The sequence below is a fragment of the Biomphalaria glabrata genome, chromosome 1 (assembly GCF_947242115.1).
Source record: "Biomphalaria glabrata chromosome 1, xgBioGlab47.1, whole genome shotgun sequence".
In the NCBI taxonomy this organism is placed as follows: domain Eukaryota; kingdom Metazoa; phylum Mollusca; class Gastropoda; family Planorbidae; genus Biomphalaria; species Biomphalaria glabrata.
Window position 1 is genome coordinate 68,731,478 of NC_074711.1, and position 18,296 is coordinate 68,749,773.

At 36.2% G+C, this 18,296-nt stretch overlaps 1 protein-coding gene across 2 annotated transcripts in view; it reads right to left on the reverse strand.

The window, feature by feature from the left end:
* The window catches only part of LOC106072355 (kiSS-1 receptor-like), a 184,674-nt gene that overhangs the window by 101,705 nt on the left and 64,673 nt on the right, over positions 1–18,296 (reverse strand). The gene's annotated exons all lie outside the window — the stretch shown is intronic.

Consider the following 18,296-nt stretch of genomic DNA (forward strand, 5'->3'; position numbering starts at 1 on the left):
TGAGTGCCTAAAGGCATCACGGAGACCTCCCACAGGTCAAGTAAAGAGATTGTATAAATGCACATTAAAAACTCTATAGTGTAACTATAGCATGGAAGATGCGATATACAAATGTAACTCAAACAAGAAAAATATAAACAAGGTTACAAAGAAAATCGGCCCCCGAAGTGGTCCACCCAGGCAGGTAAAAAGGAAGGATTTAATATTATCAGAATGACATTCTATCAAAGACAAATGACAGAAAATAATGGAGAAAAAAGGTTAACAGATCGTGTGTGGTGCCCCAGCGGTCCGGCACACAAAGGATAGGTGAAAGTGAATGTGAAGTTAGATGTGAACCTGGCCCTAACTGATGTCTTATAATGAATATCTAACTGATCTAATTGTTTTGTAAGGGGCCAATGTCTTATTTCTCAAGAATAAAACATTATCTTACAAAACAAATCCACATTTTTTTTCTTTTGGTATTATATGAGGAATGCACTACTGTAGTTTACGCGATAATGTGAAAAACTACTTATTAATTATTGTTTTAAATTATGTCTGACTTATATGCATTCTAATAAACATTTATTTTTGTGTGTAAATATAGTATTTAGTATAATAGAACTTACATAACTTAACAATACAAATATAAAAAAAAAGAAATTGACAAAAAATCTACAACCGTTTGCATAAATGTGTTCAAAATATGGTGGGCGGTGTTCTTCCTAATAAAGAGCCTCAAGCGTTTGGTACTATTAATAATGAATAGTTGTAAAAGTCGTGTATTTTTTATGCTTGTATAAGTTATTTAGAAAATTAGATTTTTCGATTTCAGACAAGAAAAAAAGTAGCCTTTGCATCAGAACTTTGAATGGTCTAAAATATTGTGATGTAGGACTTTCACAATCTTTTCTAATTTACGAGATCTAAACGGGACTGACAGACGGACAAACGGACAGACAGGCCACACAAAACTAATAGCGTCTTTTTCCCTTTCGGGGGCCGCTAAAAATACTTTAAAAAAAAAAAAAAAGAAAAGACCTTCTTTATACAACTTATCGAGCGAATATTTTGCTCTTAACTAATGAATGTGACATTTTTTTAAACATGGAGCATGTTTTACCTCGCCCCATCCCTTCCTATCACCCTCCACCCCCCACCCCCCCCCCCCACCAGAGAAACATTCTGGTTCAGCGAATGTATAAATCTACTAGACTTACAAGACTGTGCGCAAAATGATTCTGAACATTAATTGATGAACAAAGTCATTGTTTACACTTCACTAGACAAACATCTTCTTCTTATAAATGACAGACGTCACTTCAAAAGAGAAGCCGTTAAGATCATTACGTCCTCCGCATTTCATGTGTCAATCTAGTCATGCATGCTCAACCGTATCTGAAACTCTTAAAAGTCTTTGGTTTTCCTGGCTGATTCGGGCAACCCTTCGCTATCTTCGCTAACATTTCTTCAATAAATAATGACATGACCAAACACTATGACCAAATACTATGACCAAATACTATGCCACTCAACAATCTTCTTCAATACAATCCCGTCCATTAGAACACAGCTGCATTAAAATGGTCGTATCTACCTCTACGTTATAATTGTTTGGCCTACGCCTATTTTGGGTTTACGCCTCTTTTTTTTTTTGGGTTGGGGGGGGGGGGGGTGAGGTATTCCGGTTTCATACTGTATGGTTCTTGGGCTTCATGTCTCTCATTCACCTACATGACTTATATAATTACAATCTTCAACGCTAACTGTTGTCCGAAAAAAAATTGTCAATAAATTATGACATCGCACTAATTTGCGAATATTTATTCTGAAATGTAAAACTTTATGCTATTAAAAAAATACATAATTTAAGAAGTTTTCGCTGCTACTTTGTTCTATTTTTTTCCCCAGTGTTATTTGTAATAATATTTATTCTGAATAAAACGCGATTCTGAACACACAGTATTCACATTACTTTGGTTTTTAAAAAAATATTTGATCTAGAATCTAGATAGACAGATGTGCAAACAAATCAGACGGACACAATTCCCAATGAAGAGTCGAAAGCCCAGAGCCCTACATGACCTTCTGCAAAATGTACCTCCCTTGTATTTCTGCCCTCGGCCTGAGGCTCGAATGTTAAGTCACTAATGGCAAGGGGTCTCCGGTGAGCAGCCCTTTGGCTTCATGTCCAATTAGTTGTGACAAATGACAGATCTCTGTATCAGATAGATGGCGAACCAATGATCAAGTTGAGTAACTCATTGAACGGAGTAACCGTTCTTGGACATTTCATATAATAGTATTAGTAGCGCTAGTCTAGACAGGAACAAATTATCAAAGTATGTCAACTAGACTCTACTAAAATAGTGTGTGTGTGTGTTTTGTTTTTGTTTTTGTGTATTATTGTACTTATTACAAATTCGAACTATATGAACAGAACTCTTGTCATATATTGTTCAGACTTCTTTTTTTATATTGTACTAACACTTTTAAGAAGTAGAAAAAAAGGTTTGTCTTTGGGCCTGGAAGTTATTGCTGAGTGCGGCTAGGTGGAGCCACCAGCAATATTAATTATGGTCATGATTTCCACTAATAATGTCACAACTTTATGCTAAATCACTTTTTGCAGCCTGTCTTTATTACTTAAGAATTTTTTTTTCGGTTTGAAATAATTTTGATATAAACGAAAGCCTGAAAATATTTTTTTCAAAATAAAATGCCACTAATAATTCTGAACCAAAGCAGATATTCGCAACACGAACACCCTGGGCAAGACTGCCAACACCATCGAGTGCCTGAGCAGATAATCACAGCCTCACTTTGATTTAGCCTGCCAACACCATCGAATGCATATACCACAACCCAGGGTAATGAATCTCAGCCGCACCGTGGCGCTCGGGTGGAGATAATTAGCCCGATACGCAAGCTGCAAAAAGGAGTCCCCCTTGAGGTACCTAGGGACCGAAATAAGAAATCTTCTTCCCCCCCCCCTAAAAAACATGGCCATATCCGCACACCGTTTCTCTCACGAACCATCGGTAATAAAGATTTAATAATTTACATCTGGTTGGATCTTTCCCAGACAGAAATTTTGTTCACTTAGGCAGATGAAGCCTATTTTCCATGCGCATAGTGTTCCAAGATTATTACATACATTTAATAGCCTCACTTTGATTCAGGCTGCCCTTAAAGGAAAATTTCAACGCTGTACATTGTGCCAAATACATTCCCTTAGTGTAATACAGATTATTATTATTATTATTATGTGAAAAAAAAACGAACAAATATTCATTCTCTGGCACTGCCAGGGTCGAGCTTCGTTGGAGATAAACAAATTCATTGTAGTCCCTTTAACACTGTCCTCTGAGAATTTTTCGGATGATGTGGCAGGTCTGTAGCAGTACCACCCTCTGAGAATGTTTCGGATGATGTGGCAGGTCTGTAGCAGTACCACCCTCTGAGAATGTTTCGGATGATGTGGCAGGTCTGTAGCAGTACCACCCTCTGAGAATGTTTCGGATGATGTGGCAGGTCTGTAGCAGTACCACCCTCTGAGAATGTTTCGGATGATGTGGCAGGTCTGTAGCAGTACCACCCTCTGAGAATGTTTCGGATGATGTGGCAGGTCTGTAGCAGTACCACCCTCTGAGAAGCGATGGGATGTTAAGGACCTTGGCGGTATCTGTGAGGTCAGTAGTCATTATCCCCTCGGTTGATATAACAACAGGATACATTGTTATTTTAGATTCTAACAGCTTATTCTTGGGTTCTATTTTTGTTTTCCATTTCGGTTTTCCTTATACTATGGGATACGAGATGTCAATAGTAGTAGCCTTGTTTTTTTCCTTGTTTTTTTTTTTGTCAATATTATAATTTTTCATTATTATTATTGTTACGTGCGCATCTTAGTGTGAATGTGAAATGGTGCGATTGCGTGTTGAAAGGAAAGAAGAACCGAAATGGAGGACTATGAACAAGAAAGTGTTTTCAGTGTTAATAAAGATTAAAGTATTTATAAACTGTGATTTTGTCGTTTACATGTCTAAAGAGTCTAATCCAATATGAAAACGTAACAAGTGGCGCCCAACGCAAAGGTAACCCACGTATCCCTCTATTCACAGGGGATCTCCTGTCAGCAGACAGTAGAGATAGTAAAATCTAGATCTAGAGACAGGAGAACATTCGATTCGATATTATTAGAAATAGACTATGGCGGACAGGGCTGAGGTAGCAGCGTTGAAGGAAGAGGGAAGGTTGATGGAGCTTGAAGGGGCAGAACTAAGAAAATACGTACAAGAAAGGTTGATGGAGAGGGAGAGATTAGCGATGGAAAGAGAAAAAGAAAAGGAGAGATTAGCGATGGAAAGAGAAAAAGAAAAGGAGAGATTAGCGATGGAAAGAGACAAAGAAAAGGAGAGATTAGATAAGGAGGACAAAAGAGAAAGGGAAAAAGAAAAGGAGAGATTAGCGATGGAAAGAGACAAAGAAAAGGAGAGATTAGATAAGGAGGACAAAAGAGAAAGAGAAAAGGATAAGGAGATAGTAGCAATTGAAAGGGAAAAGAAAAATGAATTGGTCGCCATTGAAAGAGAAAGATTAGCATTTGAAAAAGAGACAGCAGAGAAAAAGTTAAAAACAGACCAAGGAAAAGAGAATGATAAAAGAAAGAGTGAATCTACAGGGAATAAACTGGCAAAATATAAAGGTTTGATATTCAACGAAGACAAAATGGACATAGACATTTTTTTGAAGAAGTTCGAAATAGAAATGAGAGAACTGGAGTACCCTGAAGACAAATGGACATTCTTATTGTCAAGATCATTTACAGCGGAGGTGCCTTCAAAAATATGTATGAACCAGAGTAACTACAGCATTGTGAAAGAACAACTACTTCGAACTTTCGGGAAAACAGAAGCTTTCTATCGCCAACAGTTTGTTAACTATTTGATTACGACTGGAATGATGGTGTTTTGTACAGGCATACGATTATGAGTGGGGAGTTGTATTAATAAAAATATGATTACTTATAGATATATGTTAACAGAAGTGGTTTCAATTGCTCATAATAACAGTTATTATTGTGATGAATATAATTGTTATTCCATGTTGGAATTGTATTGGTATTAACATGACATTGTGTTTGATTTTGTGTAGTTATTACATTATGGTTTTATATGTTACCGATTTGTTTTAACTTGGAATAGTCTAATAATATATTCAGTGATTTGTATTTTGGACGTTCGATGTGCATCGAACTTGTTAAACAGGGGGGGTGTTACGTGCGCATCTTAGTGTGAATGTGAAATGGTGCGATTGCGTGTTGAAAGGAAAGAAGAACCGAAATGGAGGACTATGAACAAGAAAGTGTTTTCAGTGTTAATAAAGATTAAAGTATTTATAAACTGTGATTTTGTCGTTTACATGTCTAAAGAGTCTAATCCAATATGAAAACGTAACAATTATTATGTTAGAAACGAACGAGTAGTCATTCTCTGGCGCTGCCAGGGTCGAGTTTCTTTAAAGAGAAACAAAATTCATCGTAGTCCCTTTAACAGGTTCCACTGAGGAATTTTCTGGTGATGTGGCAGGTCTTCAGCAGTACCGCCCTCTGACAGGCAAGGAGAATGTTCCTAGGAATGTTAGGGGCCTTGAAGGTATCTGTGAGGTCAGTTGTTATTATTCCTGCGGTTGATATAACAATGGGGTATATTGTTATTTTTTGATAATTTCCATAAACGCTTTATCTCCAAGCCTAGGTTCCCATATTTTCGTTGTTTTTCCATTTCTGTTTTTCTTCAAATATGAGACTGTGGTACGGCGATGCCAATAATGGTAGCGTTTTTTTTTTTTTTTTTTTTAAATAAATGAACAGCAGATCAGGGCGATTGAAATCTACCGTCTTGTCAGAATAGGTCTATCCCAGTACAGCAGATGTTCAGTAGACTCGAGAACTTCTTGTGGTATTTATAATTAGGAGAAGTATTCTTACCGATCAAATAATGTGTCAAAGCCAAGTGTTGGTGTATTAGCTTTGCAATTTGTTTATGGCGACCTAGGTCTGAACATCCTGCCATTATGTGTTCAATTGACTCACCCACATTTCCACATTTTCGGCATTCGTCAACAACATTGAGTTTTAGGATATGTTTCTCGTCATTTTTTTTTCCTAATTACTCTGTCCTGTATTGCTGTAACAAGGCCTTCTGTTATTGTTATTATTATTATTATTATTATAGAAATGGCACTGCCACTGTCGAACTTTGTTAAAGGAAAAGAAAAATATCATTATAGTCCCCTTAACAATGTCCACTGAGGAATTTTCTGACGATGTGGCCACACACACACCGAGTGGCCTTCAGTTAGTCGTGTGAACTCGACCGTGAGCTCTCCTTTCTATAGTAATAGTGCTACAGAGTTTTTGACAAAACTTTGATCTTGTGTCTGCTTGACGCCTTTCCGGAAAACCTTTATCTCCCCTCGACCAATCATCGTCCATTAAGACCAGGGGTAGAAAAAATGTGTTTTCCTTTGTAATGGCTCATGTGACTTTGTTGTCCCATTGATTTTTTACATTTTCATTCTATTACTTTTTTTTAAAAGCTATTCAAAGAAATGATTGACGGAATACTTGAATAAATCTATTAACCTTAAAGGAAATAGCCGCAGAGCAATTACTGGTACTTGGACTCCCTTGCATAGCCATTTCTGTTCAAGCTTTCAAAGTTATGAATGAGTTTCGGGAAAGAATTCCTTTTTCTCTCCACCCCCCTCCTCTCTCTCTCTCTCTCTGAACATGCTTGTCCCTCGCCTAATGTCATTTATTGGAGAACATTTATTTAGTTGGTTGATGTTGTAATTAGGTGGACAGGCCACTTATCTCAGGCGGAATTCGGCACAGATTGTGCATTGTTGATAGGAGCTATCACCATGATGGATCTGGCAGTTGTCTGGGGCCGACATGTCTGTCTAGGTTAATAAAGGGGAACAACTCATCAGGTGCACTTTGTTCCTGACAACAGATTTTTTGTATTCGTATCGTTGCAACTACTTCCAAAATGTCCAAGTCTTATCCACCTTTTTGAAGTTGGAGGTCCCGGGAAAGGTTTGAGAAGCCGTACTTCAATATGCAAATAATTTTAGAAAAAAAAAAGATTTCTTTGTTAATTTAATGCATTAAAAAAAACGGTTCTAATTTTGATTACGGTTTCAAGCTGTCCGAGTATGAGATATCATAGTCTCGTGACCACTGTCAGACATCATATCTCAGAAACTAAAAGCTCCGTTAAAAATCCGATTTTATTATATTTAAACTACTAATTAATTGTATATGAAATGTAGTAATACATTAGTTTAAGTGAAATGTAATTTTTTATGTCTTTCATTTGTTTGACCCGCAACGTTATTTCAACCCAGTAATCCACATTGCTGTCATGTCAAAAGAATGCACTAATTATCAGAGAGAGAGAGGGGGGATAATGAAAGCCTTCTAGGGCTAGGCCTATATATAGGGACGATCTAGAAAGAATAAAGTGAGCATTTACACAGACAAGAAAGCGTGTGTTAGTGTCTACTAGCCTACATGATGTATAAAATAATTTAGGAGATTAGGATAGAATATGTTTACTTTTGACACTATGCTAGTGCTACTTCTAGTGCATGACTATGTAACAACTGGGTAGAAAGCTGGAGAGAGAATTCAATATGTATATAATGTACGAGAGTATTTTAAAATGTGTAGTTGCTGCTGTTATATGATAAGAATGTGTGTATACTTTATAGTGGAAAATGGATTCTACCCAAGGGGCCTAATTGGCTAAACTCTAAGTAAACTCTATTCAAGGTTACAGCGACTAATAAAGATGAATTTACAAAGTGAAAATAAAAATATACAGAGTTAATGGACTTTTCTGTTTCATGAAACACATGAAGTTTCAAACTTAACAATGTTCCATTCTCAGTTTTCTAGATACCAGTTGGACCTAATATCATTGTTGGAAACATTAATTTGGAGTTCTTAACAAGTGGAGATAATTTGTATTCTCCGAGGGAACAAAGGGGCATAACTGTTTCTATTGCGTGATGGACTGGAACTTTAATCGGAAAATGTGAGCTCTGTAAATCAGACAGAGGGGTCAAACTGACATGATCCTAGAGGAAACACGCACGAAGAAATAAACGGGTTATGAAGTTTTTGTGGGAGTGGCTTAAAAACAGTTGCGGAAATTGTAAAATTCTTCTGAATGTTCTCTGTTGTTAAAGTCCGTGTATTGATCTAAAGTTACATTAAAGGTACACCTAAGTTCTACTGACATATATTTTGACAGTTTTTAAGAAGATGAAAATAACATTTGTGACAGCTTAGGATTTAGAAAGTTCAGTATAGTTATATTTAGTTTCGTTGACCTTCTTCTCTATGTTAGAATATCACTTCTCATCATGTACATGCTTCTCTTTGTTAGAATATCACTTCTCATAATGCACATGTTTCTCTTTGTTAGAATATCAAAGGTCAAAGTTCATTTCTTATAACTATCAGAATCCTACAGATGTAAAGGTCAAAGTTCATTTACTATAGCTATCAGAATCCTCAAGATGTAAAGGTTAAAGTTCATTTCTTATAACTATCAGAATCCTCAAGATGTAAAGGTCAAAGATTCAATAGTTGGCCTTCTTGCTATGAATTATTATGTATAAACATTTGGCTAATATCTTGACTTGGCTAAACAATGTCACCCAAGCTGAAGACGTTTAAGAGCTCTGTAAGTTCTAATCATTTGTGTGAGCACTACATCCCCCAGTCTACTCATCTTTCAAAAAGTCTTTCTGAAATATGTTATCAGCCTCCCTCCTAAAGTTATGTATTAGCACTATGTCAGACGACCAAGTAACACGTGACCGAAGTATGGCAAGACGAAACGCTTCCAAAATCAGTCCCACACATTTTTCTAGTGTCTTGATAATAATATGGTTTAGCGATGAAATGTTACTTTTTTTTTTACAGTCAGCATAATTCTAGTTGTGACGGGATATTCTGGTGTCCAGAGGAAACCGCGGCGCCAGGCGTTGATAGGTTCGCGTGCAGATGGCCAATTTCAACATCCTCACCAGGGCTCAGGTTGCACATCCCTGGATCCTCTCTCCTGCAAATGTGTATCAGGTCGATAGAGGAAGATGCGGCATAAGGGGAAGGCGATAGACGCTTCGATTAATTCTCTCTACCCTGTCTTTGAACGCCTGGATCTTACAAGCAGAATTATGACGGTGTTTTAATCTTCGATCTTTCTCAATTTTCTAAACATGCGAGAAATATTTTCTTTGTGCTGCTTCCAGTCAGGGGTAGGGTCTATTCACTCTATTGGAATTGGGAATTTGTTCCAGGAGTTAATATCCATAGATTTGTATTAAGAGTTTGAATACATAGATATGGTTATTACATTAGTATCACTATTGTATCAGCTATAACGAAATTAAATAATAAGCCTCGTGTCAGCTTTCTAGCTAAGAGTTCCTTTTTTAAGATTTACTACGGTAGAATTGAAAAAATAAATAACTTAATAGGGAAAAAAATAGTGAATTATTGTAACATCTATCTGGTGTGCTATCGTACGAATGTTTGCTCTAATTATGTCTCGTTTTTTGTAATGCACAATGGACTTCATTCACCAATCGTAAACAAACAACATTTAGTCACGTGATAATATTGATAATACAACGAAAAAAAAACTGTCACTTGATACCCATTGTGTATTAAAAATTAGATCGTAATGTGTATAGAAGAAATAGAGAATCACGTGGCTAAATGTTGTTTGTTTACGATTGGTGAATGAGGTCCATTGTAAAACAAATTTCCTCACGGATTATAAAGATAATAAATGAATTAATTATTGTGTTTCTCATCGTTCAAGCCCAATCTTCCATCAATGCTACTCAATGCTTGTATATTTAACAACTTTGAATCTATTATCACTCTATATAAAGCCAAGCGTATTCACACCAAGAGACTTTTACTGTATAGTCCACACATTTATATCTCATACATTTATATCCTACACATTTATATCTCATACATTTATATCTCACACATTTATATCTCACAAATTTACATCTCACACATTTACATCTCACACAATTTTATCTCACACATTTACATCTTACACATTTATATCTAACACATTCACGTATTACACATTTATATCTCGCACATTTACATCTCACACATTTACATCTCACACATTTACATCTCACACATATATATGTCCCACTTATTAATCTCTTCCGCACTATCATGTCCTTGACATTCGACTCCCGCACAATTTTAGTTCTTCAAGTCGCCTACAAAGACATATACAATTTAAACTTTATTTTTAATGCGCAGAAAATTATATTTTTAACAACTTTGAATCTATTATCACTCTATATAAGTCCAAGCGTGTTCACACCAAGAGACTTTTACTGTATAGTCCAAACCATAGAGTCTAGACAGGGCCCATGAAGATTGACTACCATAGAATCTAGACAGGGCCCATGAAGATTGACTACCAGAGAATCTAGACAGGGCCCATGAAGATTGACTACCATAGAATCTAGACAGGGCCCATGAAGATTGACTACCATAGAATCTAGACAGGGCCCATGAAGATTGACTGAAGTGATACAGAGGAAATGTAGAGGTAGAACTGCAAGACAACATCTGATGCCTACAGACTACACGTTTTCTTTTGGGGTCCATAAAGATTAAATTAGAATTTAGGTTTAGTTTAAAGTTATTCATAAGGGAAATTAACACAAGCAATCATCCACACAAAACTTATTGTGACACACACACACACACACAAACATACACACACACACACACACACATAGGTCTAGACTTCTCAAGAAATTGGCTTCTTCCTCTTCGCTGAACTATCTCTTCCTCCGTGTGTGTTTGTGAGTGAGGATTTGTGTGCGTGTGAATGTGCGTGTCTGAATGTGATTTTGCATATTTGTGTGTGTGTGAATCCCCGCCAGTCGGTAATTGTTCGTTAACCAGAAAAGAAATATTAATTGCAGGCATGGAGCATGTATCACTACGCAATGTCCATTATGATGAAACTACACAGCGCATGATAATAACAACATTTAGCAGTGACATGGTTTCAAACAAGGGAAAATCGATAGAGCCATTTCAATTGCATGTCTTTGAAGTGATACTAAACTTGAGTTCTATTACCGTCCATGATTTCAAATATTTTCAATCACCTAACTAGTGCATTAAGCTAAACCTGTCTTAAACCAAGTTTCATCTAACATTTTTTTTTTTTTTTTTTTTTTTTTTTTAGCTCAGGGTGCACAACAATGGAACGCACACCGAAACAATGTTTTAGATAAAGACATTTCGGACTTCTAGGTATGGAAGCAGGGCCGGCCTTAGGTGATTGACGGCCCAAATGAGATAGATTAACAAAAACCTTAAGACCGAAAAATACTCAATGAATAAAAAACCTTCCAGTATCTATATGTAATCAAGAAATAAAAAAATTCAAATAGCGCCAAAAGCACTAATGTACTTCATGGATGATTCAAGATCACCAGACTAGAAAAAACTTTCAAAATTGACCATAAGGAAGAAACGATGGAACTTCTGACATAGGCTGTATAACTAATAAATCTGTAAACAATTGTCGATAAAATTTAAATTATAGCAGAGACTTAAAGCTACTTTAGTATACCTATGTTTTAGATATTATATAAGATAAGATAAGATATTGAAGGTTCAAGGCGGGTTGTCTAGTTTGCCTATGCCTAAGTCCGGCAAAGTAATGAGGTCCTGCAGTAAATGATCCATTCCTGTCTTGCAGACATACGATGTTAGAACCATGTTTCCGATGACCACTGAGGGATTACAAAATGTGTGAACGTCTTTTGATTCTGTTTTGTGTGTGCAATGTGTGAGCAATGTGTGAGCAATGTGTGTGCAATGTGTGTGTCCGTTATGTATTTGATTTAGAAATCATCGGGTCTTCATGATCTGTCAAGAAGGTCATTACAATAGTAATTAGTATAATGGAATCGCAGGCCAGTGGTCATTAGCACGGACACTGTCACCTTGCCAGTAAAGGGTTTTTTGTGTGTGTGAGAGAGAGCTGAAAATGTTGCCACTATTTATGATGAATGTTTGCGTGTTTCAAACTTTGTCACCCCATATAGAACAGTTTTATATATTTATTTTGCTTTCTGTCTGAGTCTTACAATACTTCCCCAAAGAGTTGGTGTGACATTTATTCTACTTTGGTCAAAGTATTATTATATTAGTCCAGACTGAAACCATTGTTATGGTGTGTGTGTATGTGTGTTTCTATGGTGACGGTGGGAAGAGGTGATTGGTTGAGAATGATGCAAGATAAGCGGCCCATTAGGTAAGACTGACGACTCCGTACTGAAAAGACGTGTTATTGTAGTCAGTTAGATTTGGTTTAGAATACCTTTTTATATCATGACTAAAGTCTCCTACTTTGATTTCATATGATCTCAAGTTGAACGTGTTTATATTCTAATACAAGTTTTATTTATAAGTTTTATAAGTAAAGATGTAATACGTCTAAAGAGGTCAAGTTTTCTACCAGCAATAGGGTGCTATAAGTCAACGACAGTCTGGTTATTGAACAATGTTGCCTAAACGAATTATGGGGTGTGTCATGTAGTAACATGAGATTCGTTAATGTGACATGTCAGAGTGACCTAATGCATTGGCACTGGTCAGTGAGCAATCATAAGAACAGCAGCTATAGAAAAGTGAAACATTGTAGATGGTCTTTTAGTTACACAGACTTTAATGTTGATCTTTTAGTTACGCAAACTTTAATGTTGGTCTTTTAGTTACACAGACTTCAATGTTGGTCTTTTAGTTACACAGACTTCAATGTTGGTCTTTTAGTTATACAGACTTTAATGTTGGTCTTTTAGTTACACAGACTTCAATGTTGGTCTTTTAGTTACACAGACTTTAATGTTGGTCTTTTAGTTACAGACTTTAATGTTGGTCTTTTAGTTACACAGACTTCAATGTTGGTCTTTTAGTTACGCAGACTTCAATGTTGATATATTAGTTACAGACTTTAATGTTGGTCTTTTAGTTACACAGACTTTAATGTTGATATTTTAATTACACAGACTTTAATGTTGATCTTTTAATTACACAGACTTTAATGTTGATGTTTTAATTACACAGACTTTAATGTTGATATATTAGTTACAGACTTTAATGTTGATATTTTAGTTACACCGACTTAATGCTCACGTTTTATTTACACAGACTTCTCTAATGACTTATTCAAACAGACTTCACTAATGACTTATTTACACAGACTTCACTAATGACTTATTCAAACAGACTTCACTAATGACTTATTTACACAGACTTCACTAATGACTTATTTACACAGACTTCACTAATGACTTATTTACACAGACTTCACTAATGACTTATTCAAACAGACTTCACTAATAACTTATTTACACAGACTTCACTAATGACTTATTTACACAGACTTCACTAATGACTTATTCAAACAGACTTCACTAATGACTTATTTACACAGACTTCACTAATGACTTATTCAAACAGACTTCACTAATGACTTATTCAAACAGACTTCACTAATGACTAATTCAAACAGACTTCACTAATGACTTATTTACACTGACTTCACTAATGACTTATTCAAACAAACTTCACTAATGACTTATTTACACAGACTTCACTAATGACTTATTCAAACAGACTTCACTAATGACTTATTCAAACAGACTTCACTAATGACTTATTCAAACAGACTTCACTAATGACTTATTCAAACAGACTTCACTAATGACTTATTCAAACAGACTTCACTAATGACTTATTCAAACAGAATGAAACATAACTATGTTTTTATTTGTTCTACTTGTGTTAAACAGTCGAAAGTGTTTAGCATAACCAATTCTTTTTTTCTCTTGTTATCTTTATACATGTCCAGCCTGTCAAATTTATCTTTTGGATGGTCATCGAGTGTCCACTTTAGTACCTACTAGGCTCTCGGACTATTGAGCCATCACGCGAACATCTCCCCCAGAACGTGCGTTCTGTCACGACACTCACCGGAAGTGATAGAAAGATGGCGCGAAAGTGAATCTTTAAGAACTGGCATGCGCCTATCACTCACGCACACACACACACACGCGCGCGCACAATCTCGCTCAGACAGGAAGGTGGGGGTAAGGTGACTAACGACGACAGAGTGAAAGCCAGGGGAGGCTACTTGTTGATCGTCTGCCAATTTGATGGCTAATAATAAATTCATTGATGCTTCAACTAGATCTAGTGTATTTTGTACGTTCCATATATTTAGCATCGGAATAGTTTGAGAGAAATCTAGGTTTAAACCCAGACTGAAGTTTTGTGTTGAGCTTGTAGTTATTATAGAGAGAGAAAAGTGTATGAGTGGTAGTGTGTGTGTATATATATGTTACAACTGGAACAAATGTTACAGAATATATTCATCATAAGATGGTAAGATACTTAGTGGTGGTCCCACATCTATACATGTGTAAGTTCTTAGTTTGACCAACCAGGGTGATGTAAGCTTATAAAGGATGCTTGACTTATTCTTAATGACTACGATATAACCCATTGACTAAAACTACTAAAATACTGCACAAAGTAATGCACAATAATGACTTGTTGAGTTCTAGCAGAACTTTTTAGAAAGACTGCCAAGTCCTCTGGAACGTTTCTCGTGTCAACTCCTTAGTGCCTCTATAGTTTGTTCTATTATTGTCGTAATAGCTAAACCAGTGATGCCCAAACTACGGCCCGCGGGCCAGATCCGGCCCGCGATGTGGTTCCGACCGGCCCGCCAATACATCGGCACAAAATGTAGAAAATAAAAAAATAATATAATTAAAAATGTATTTTCTCTATGTTAGGACTCTTACTTTTTCTTTGATGGATTTCATTGTAATCTATTTTCTTGTAATATTCATATTAATTTCTTTTTCTATAAGAACACAAGGCTTTTTTTTTCGGCGACAAGAATTGACAGTTGTTTTAGAGTCTTGGTTGATTCCGCGGCTGTCTTGAGCTAGTAGTGTCCTTGACATCTCATGCGTGTAACGCAGCACATCTTTTCTGCATCATTTTGGTTCGTGTACTTTTGACATCAACATGATTGGTGCCGTGTCGTGTCACATTTGCACGTGAATGAAACGTCCCGTGTCGAAGATACGAAAATTGGATGTTGTAACTTCCAGGAAAAGTGGACAGATCTTTTTTTGTGCGGAACAGAAAATGTGGTTGTTTTTAAGGAACATAATATAAAAGCATTCTAAAACAAACCATTACAAAAATATGGTGGCATTGTTGGCTTGAGCCGCTAAGCAAAGATCGCTAAGTTACGTCTAGAGTTGAGCGATTGAAAAACATATTTATCAAGAAGATATATGAGTCGGCTGTAATGGAGGCTACAGAAGAAAAAAAAAGTGCTTGCTAGCAGTGATGGAATAAAATCGTCCTGAAAGAAAAAGTTGAATCTGTGCCGCCTTTCTGGCATGACAACTGCAAAATGAGTGGGCGATGTTGGTGAAAATCTCCATTTAAAAATAAATGACAGAGCAGCAGATTTCATGATCATTAGACCTACTATTGCCGCTGAGAAGTGACACCAACTGGAACTGATTGACTTACAAAGCAAGACTTCCCTGCTTGAGAAATTTCGAGCAATGCAGACAATAGATTTCCAGCAATGCAGACAATATATTTCTATGCCGTGCTGTCTACATAAACCTTGCGCATTTCCGAAAACAGTTGCTGAGTATGATTCACAATGTTTACAAGCACTTAATTTAGTAGAAAATAATTTTTTTCAGCTATAAGACACCTGAAACCCTTGTTACGTAATTGGATGTAAGTATGCCTACTATTTAAAATGGTTTATTCTCTATTTCATTTTGTGTATCTTTTCGTTAATGTGGCCCGCGACACGAGTGTCGGAAATTAAAATGGCCCGCAGGCCGTATTAGGTTGGGCATCACTGAGCTAAACTATTAAACTATTACCAGTTACTTAATGTTGTTTATGTCTATAAATGTAAACAATTAATTCTTGCAAAGAAAGGAAGAAAGAAAGAAAGGGTTTGATGCTAAAGAAACAATAATCGTAATAACTAGTTCTAGTCTTCCATTATACTTTTTTTTATTTGCATGCAATTTTTACTTTACAAAAAAAAAATTCGAAAAAAAATATAAAAAAATTATATTGTAGAAGTTATGTTCCTTTGCATGACGGCTAAGATTATTAACGCCTCATGTTTATGCAACTATTGAATATTTAAACCTCCTCAACTAGGTGATAAACAAGCCTACAGCCAGACTAAGGAGACTTGAGGACGGAGGTGTTACCAGCCAACTCTAACACTACCCTCCCACTTCTCTCTCCTCTATTCCGTAGGGAGCATGTCCTCCATGAGCAACAACTTTCCAGGTTACGACTTCCTCGTACATTTTTGTTTGTTTTCGTTTTGTGTGTGTCCATAACCAGTTTATTTTAAAAAGATTCACAAGGATATAGAGTTTTAGGTCTCTCTCTCTCTCTCTCTCTCTCTCTCCTTCTCTCCATCTATCTCTCCGTCCTTCTCTAACTTCTCTGCTTCTATTTCTCCCACCCTCTCTTCTCTACCTATATCTCTCCTGCTCATCTCCAACTTACTTTATGGATTGTATCTACTTCCCTTGTCAATGATAAATTCTAAAAATAAATGTGCTTCAAACCTTTGTAGCTACCTCTCACCAAGTTTGTTCTTCTACTAAACAATGTTTCAACACAACTCATGGCAGCACACATTTGTTTGTACCTTTGTATCAAAGCTGGGTTATATTTCCTAGATTCTGTGGCGCCCACACTAAAGTTGTTGACTATATGATAGCTCCATTATCAACAATGACACAGTGTATAATGCTCAAAAAATTCTCAACACAAAAACAAGAAATCTAAAGTTTCAATCTTCAGATCAGTTAATTCTTGCAATTGATACTTTGAACTGATGCAAAACTGCTTAGTTACTTATCAAGGGCAATCTAGTTCGAATCCTAATTTGAGCAGAGTTGCGTTTGTTGAGAACATTGATGCAGTACTGAAACTTTGAACTTTAGTTCTATGAGATTGCTATAAAAAGATAAATAAGTATAAAGATGTTTTTCTCTTTTAAAAAGGTAAACATTTCTTTAAGTAGCTAGTATGATATATTTAATTTAGTAATAGAAATTGTAAAAAAATTGGAACAAAAAAATCTAAAACCGTTTGCATAAATATGTTAAAAATATGCTAAATTGGTATTCCCCCTTACTAGGTGGTCTCTAGTGTCCTTTGTTATTAATAGTGAATGGTTGTATAAGTGGTGTATTTTTATGAAAAAATAACTGCTTGCATAATTGATTTTAAAAATTAAATTCTTCGCTTTCTGAAAAGAATAAAGTAGCCGTTGCATCAGAACTTTGAAAGATCTAAAATATTGTGATATCAGATTTTTAATGTCTTTTCTAATTTATGAGATCTAAACAAGATGAATGGACGAACGGGCGGAAAGACAGACAGACCACACAAAACTAATAGCGGTTATTCCCCTTTCAGGGGACGCTAAAAATGAAGACTTATTTTGTCAGTTTTAAATGATAGATGAACACTCACACTGACTGGATTTAGAGCGTTAGAACTATCTATGACCACAGTGGGATCGATCAAACGAATATTTTGATGTAATTTTCTTCTAATGAACACCGGAGGATAATATAGTGTTTTTCATCTGTTTGTCTGTCGGTCCGTCTCTTTACTTGTCACGTTTAGATTGCAAAAGCCAAAAATCACTCATGAAAATCAGATTTCATCATTGTCTGTATCGTGTTGAAAATAGAAGCAATAAAGACTACGTGGACTTTGGGCCTTCCAAAGTAGAGCGAAACTTTTTTTTTTGAAATTTAAATATCAAACTGATACTTTTTTTTACACTTAACTCACTTAGACTCAGATTCTCCAGCGCCATTCGGCGCATTGGGCGGCAAGTTGTCTTTGCAAAGATCTGTAAGTGGCAATGTTTGGAGCCTCTGGTGTCTACTGCTCTGAGGTCCTCCATAAAAGTGTGGCGCCAAGCTATACAAGGACGACCATGCTTGCACTTTCCTCATATTGGCCTCCATGTCATCTTGATATGAGTAGTTCATTCTGCGGGAGGACATTTCCCGCAAATCTCATGCGACGCTCGTTCACAACCTCATTAAGTGATCGACTCCCACTTCGG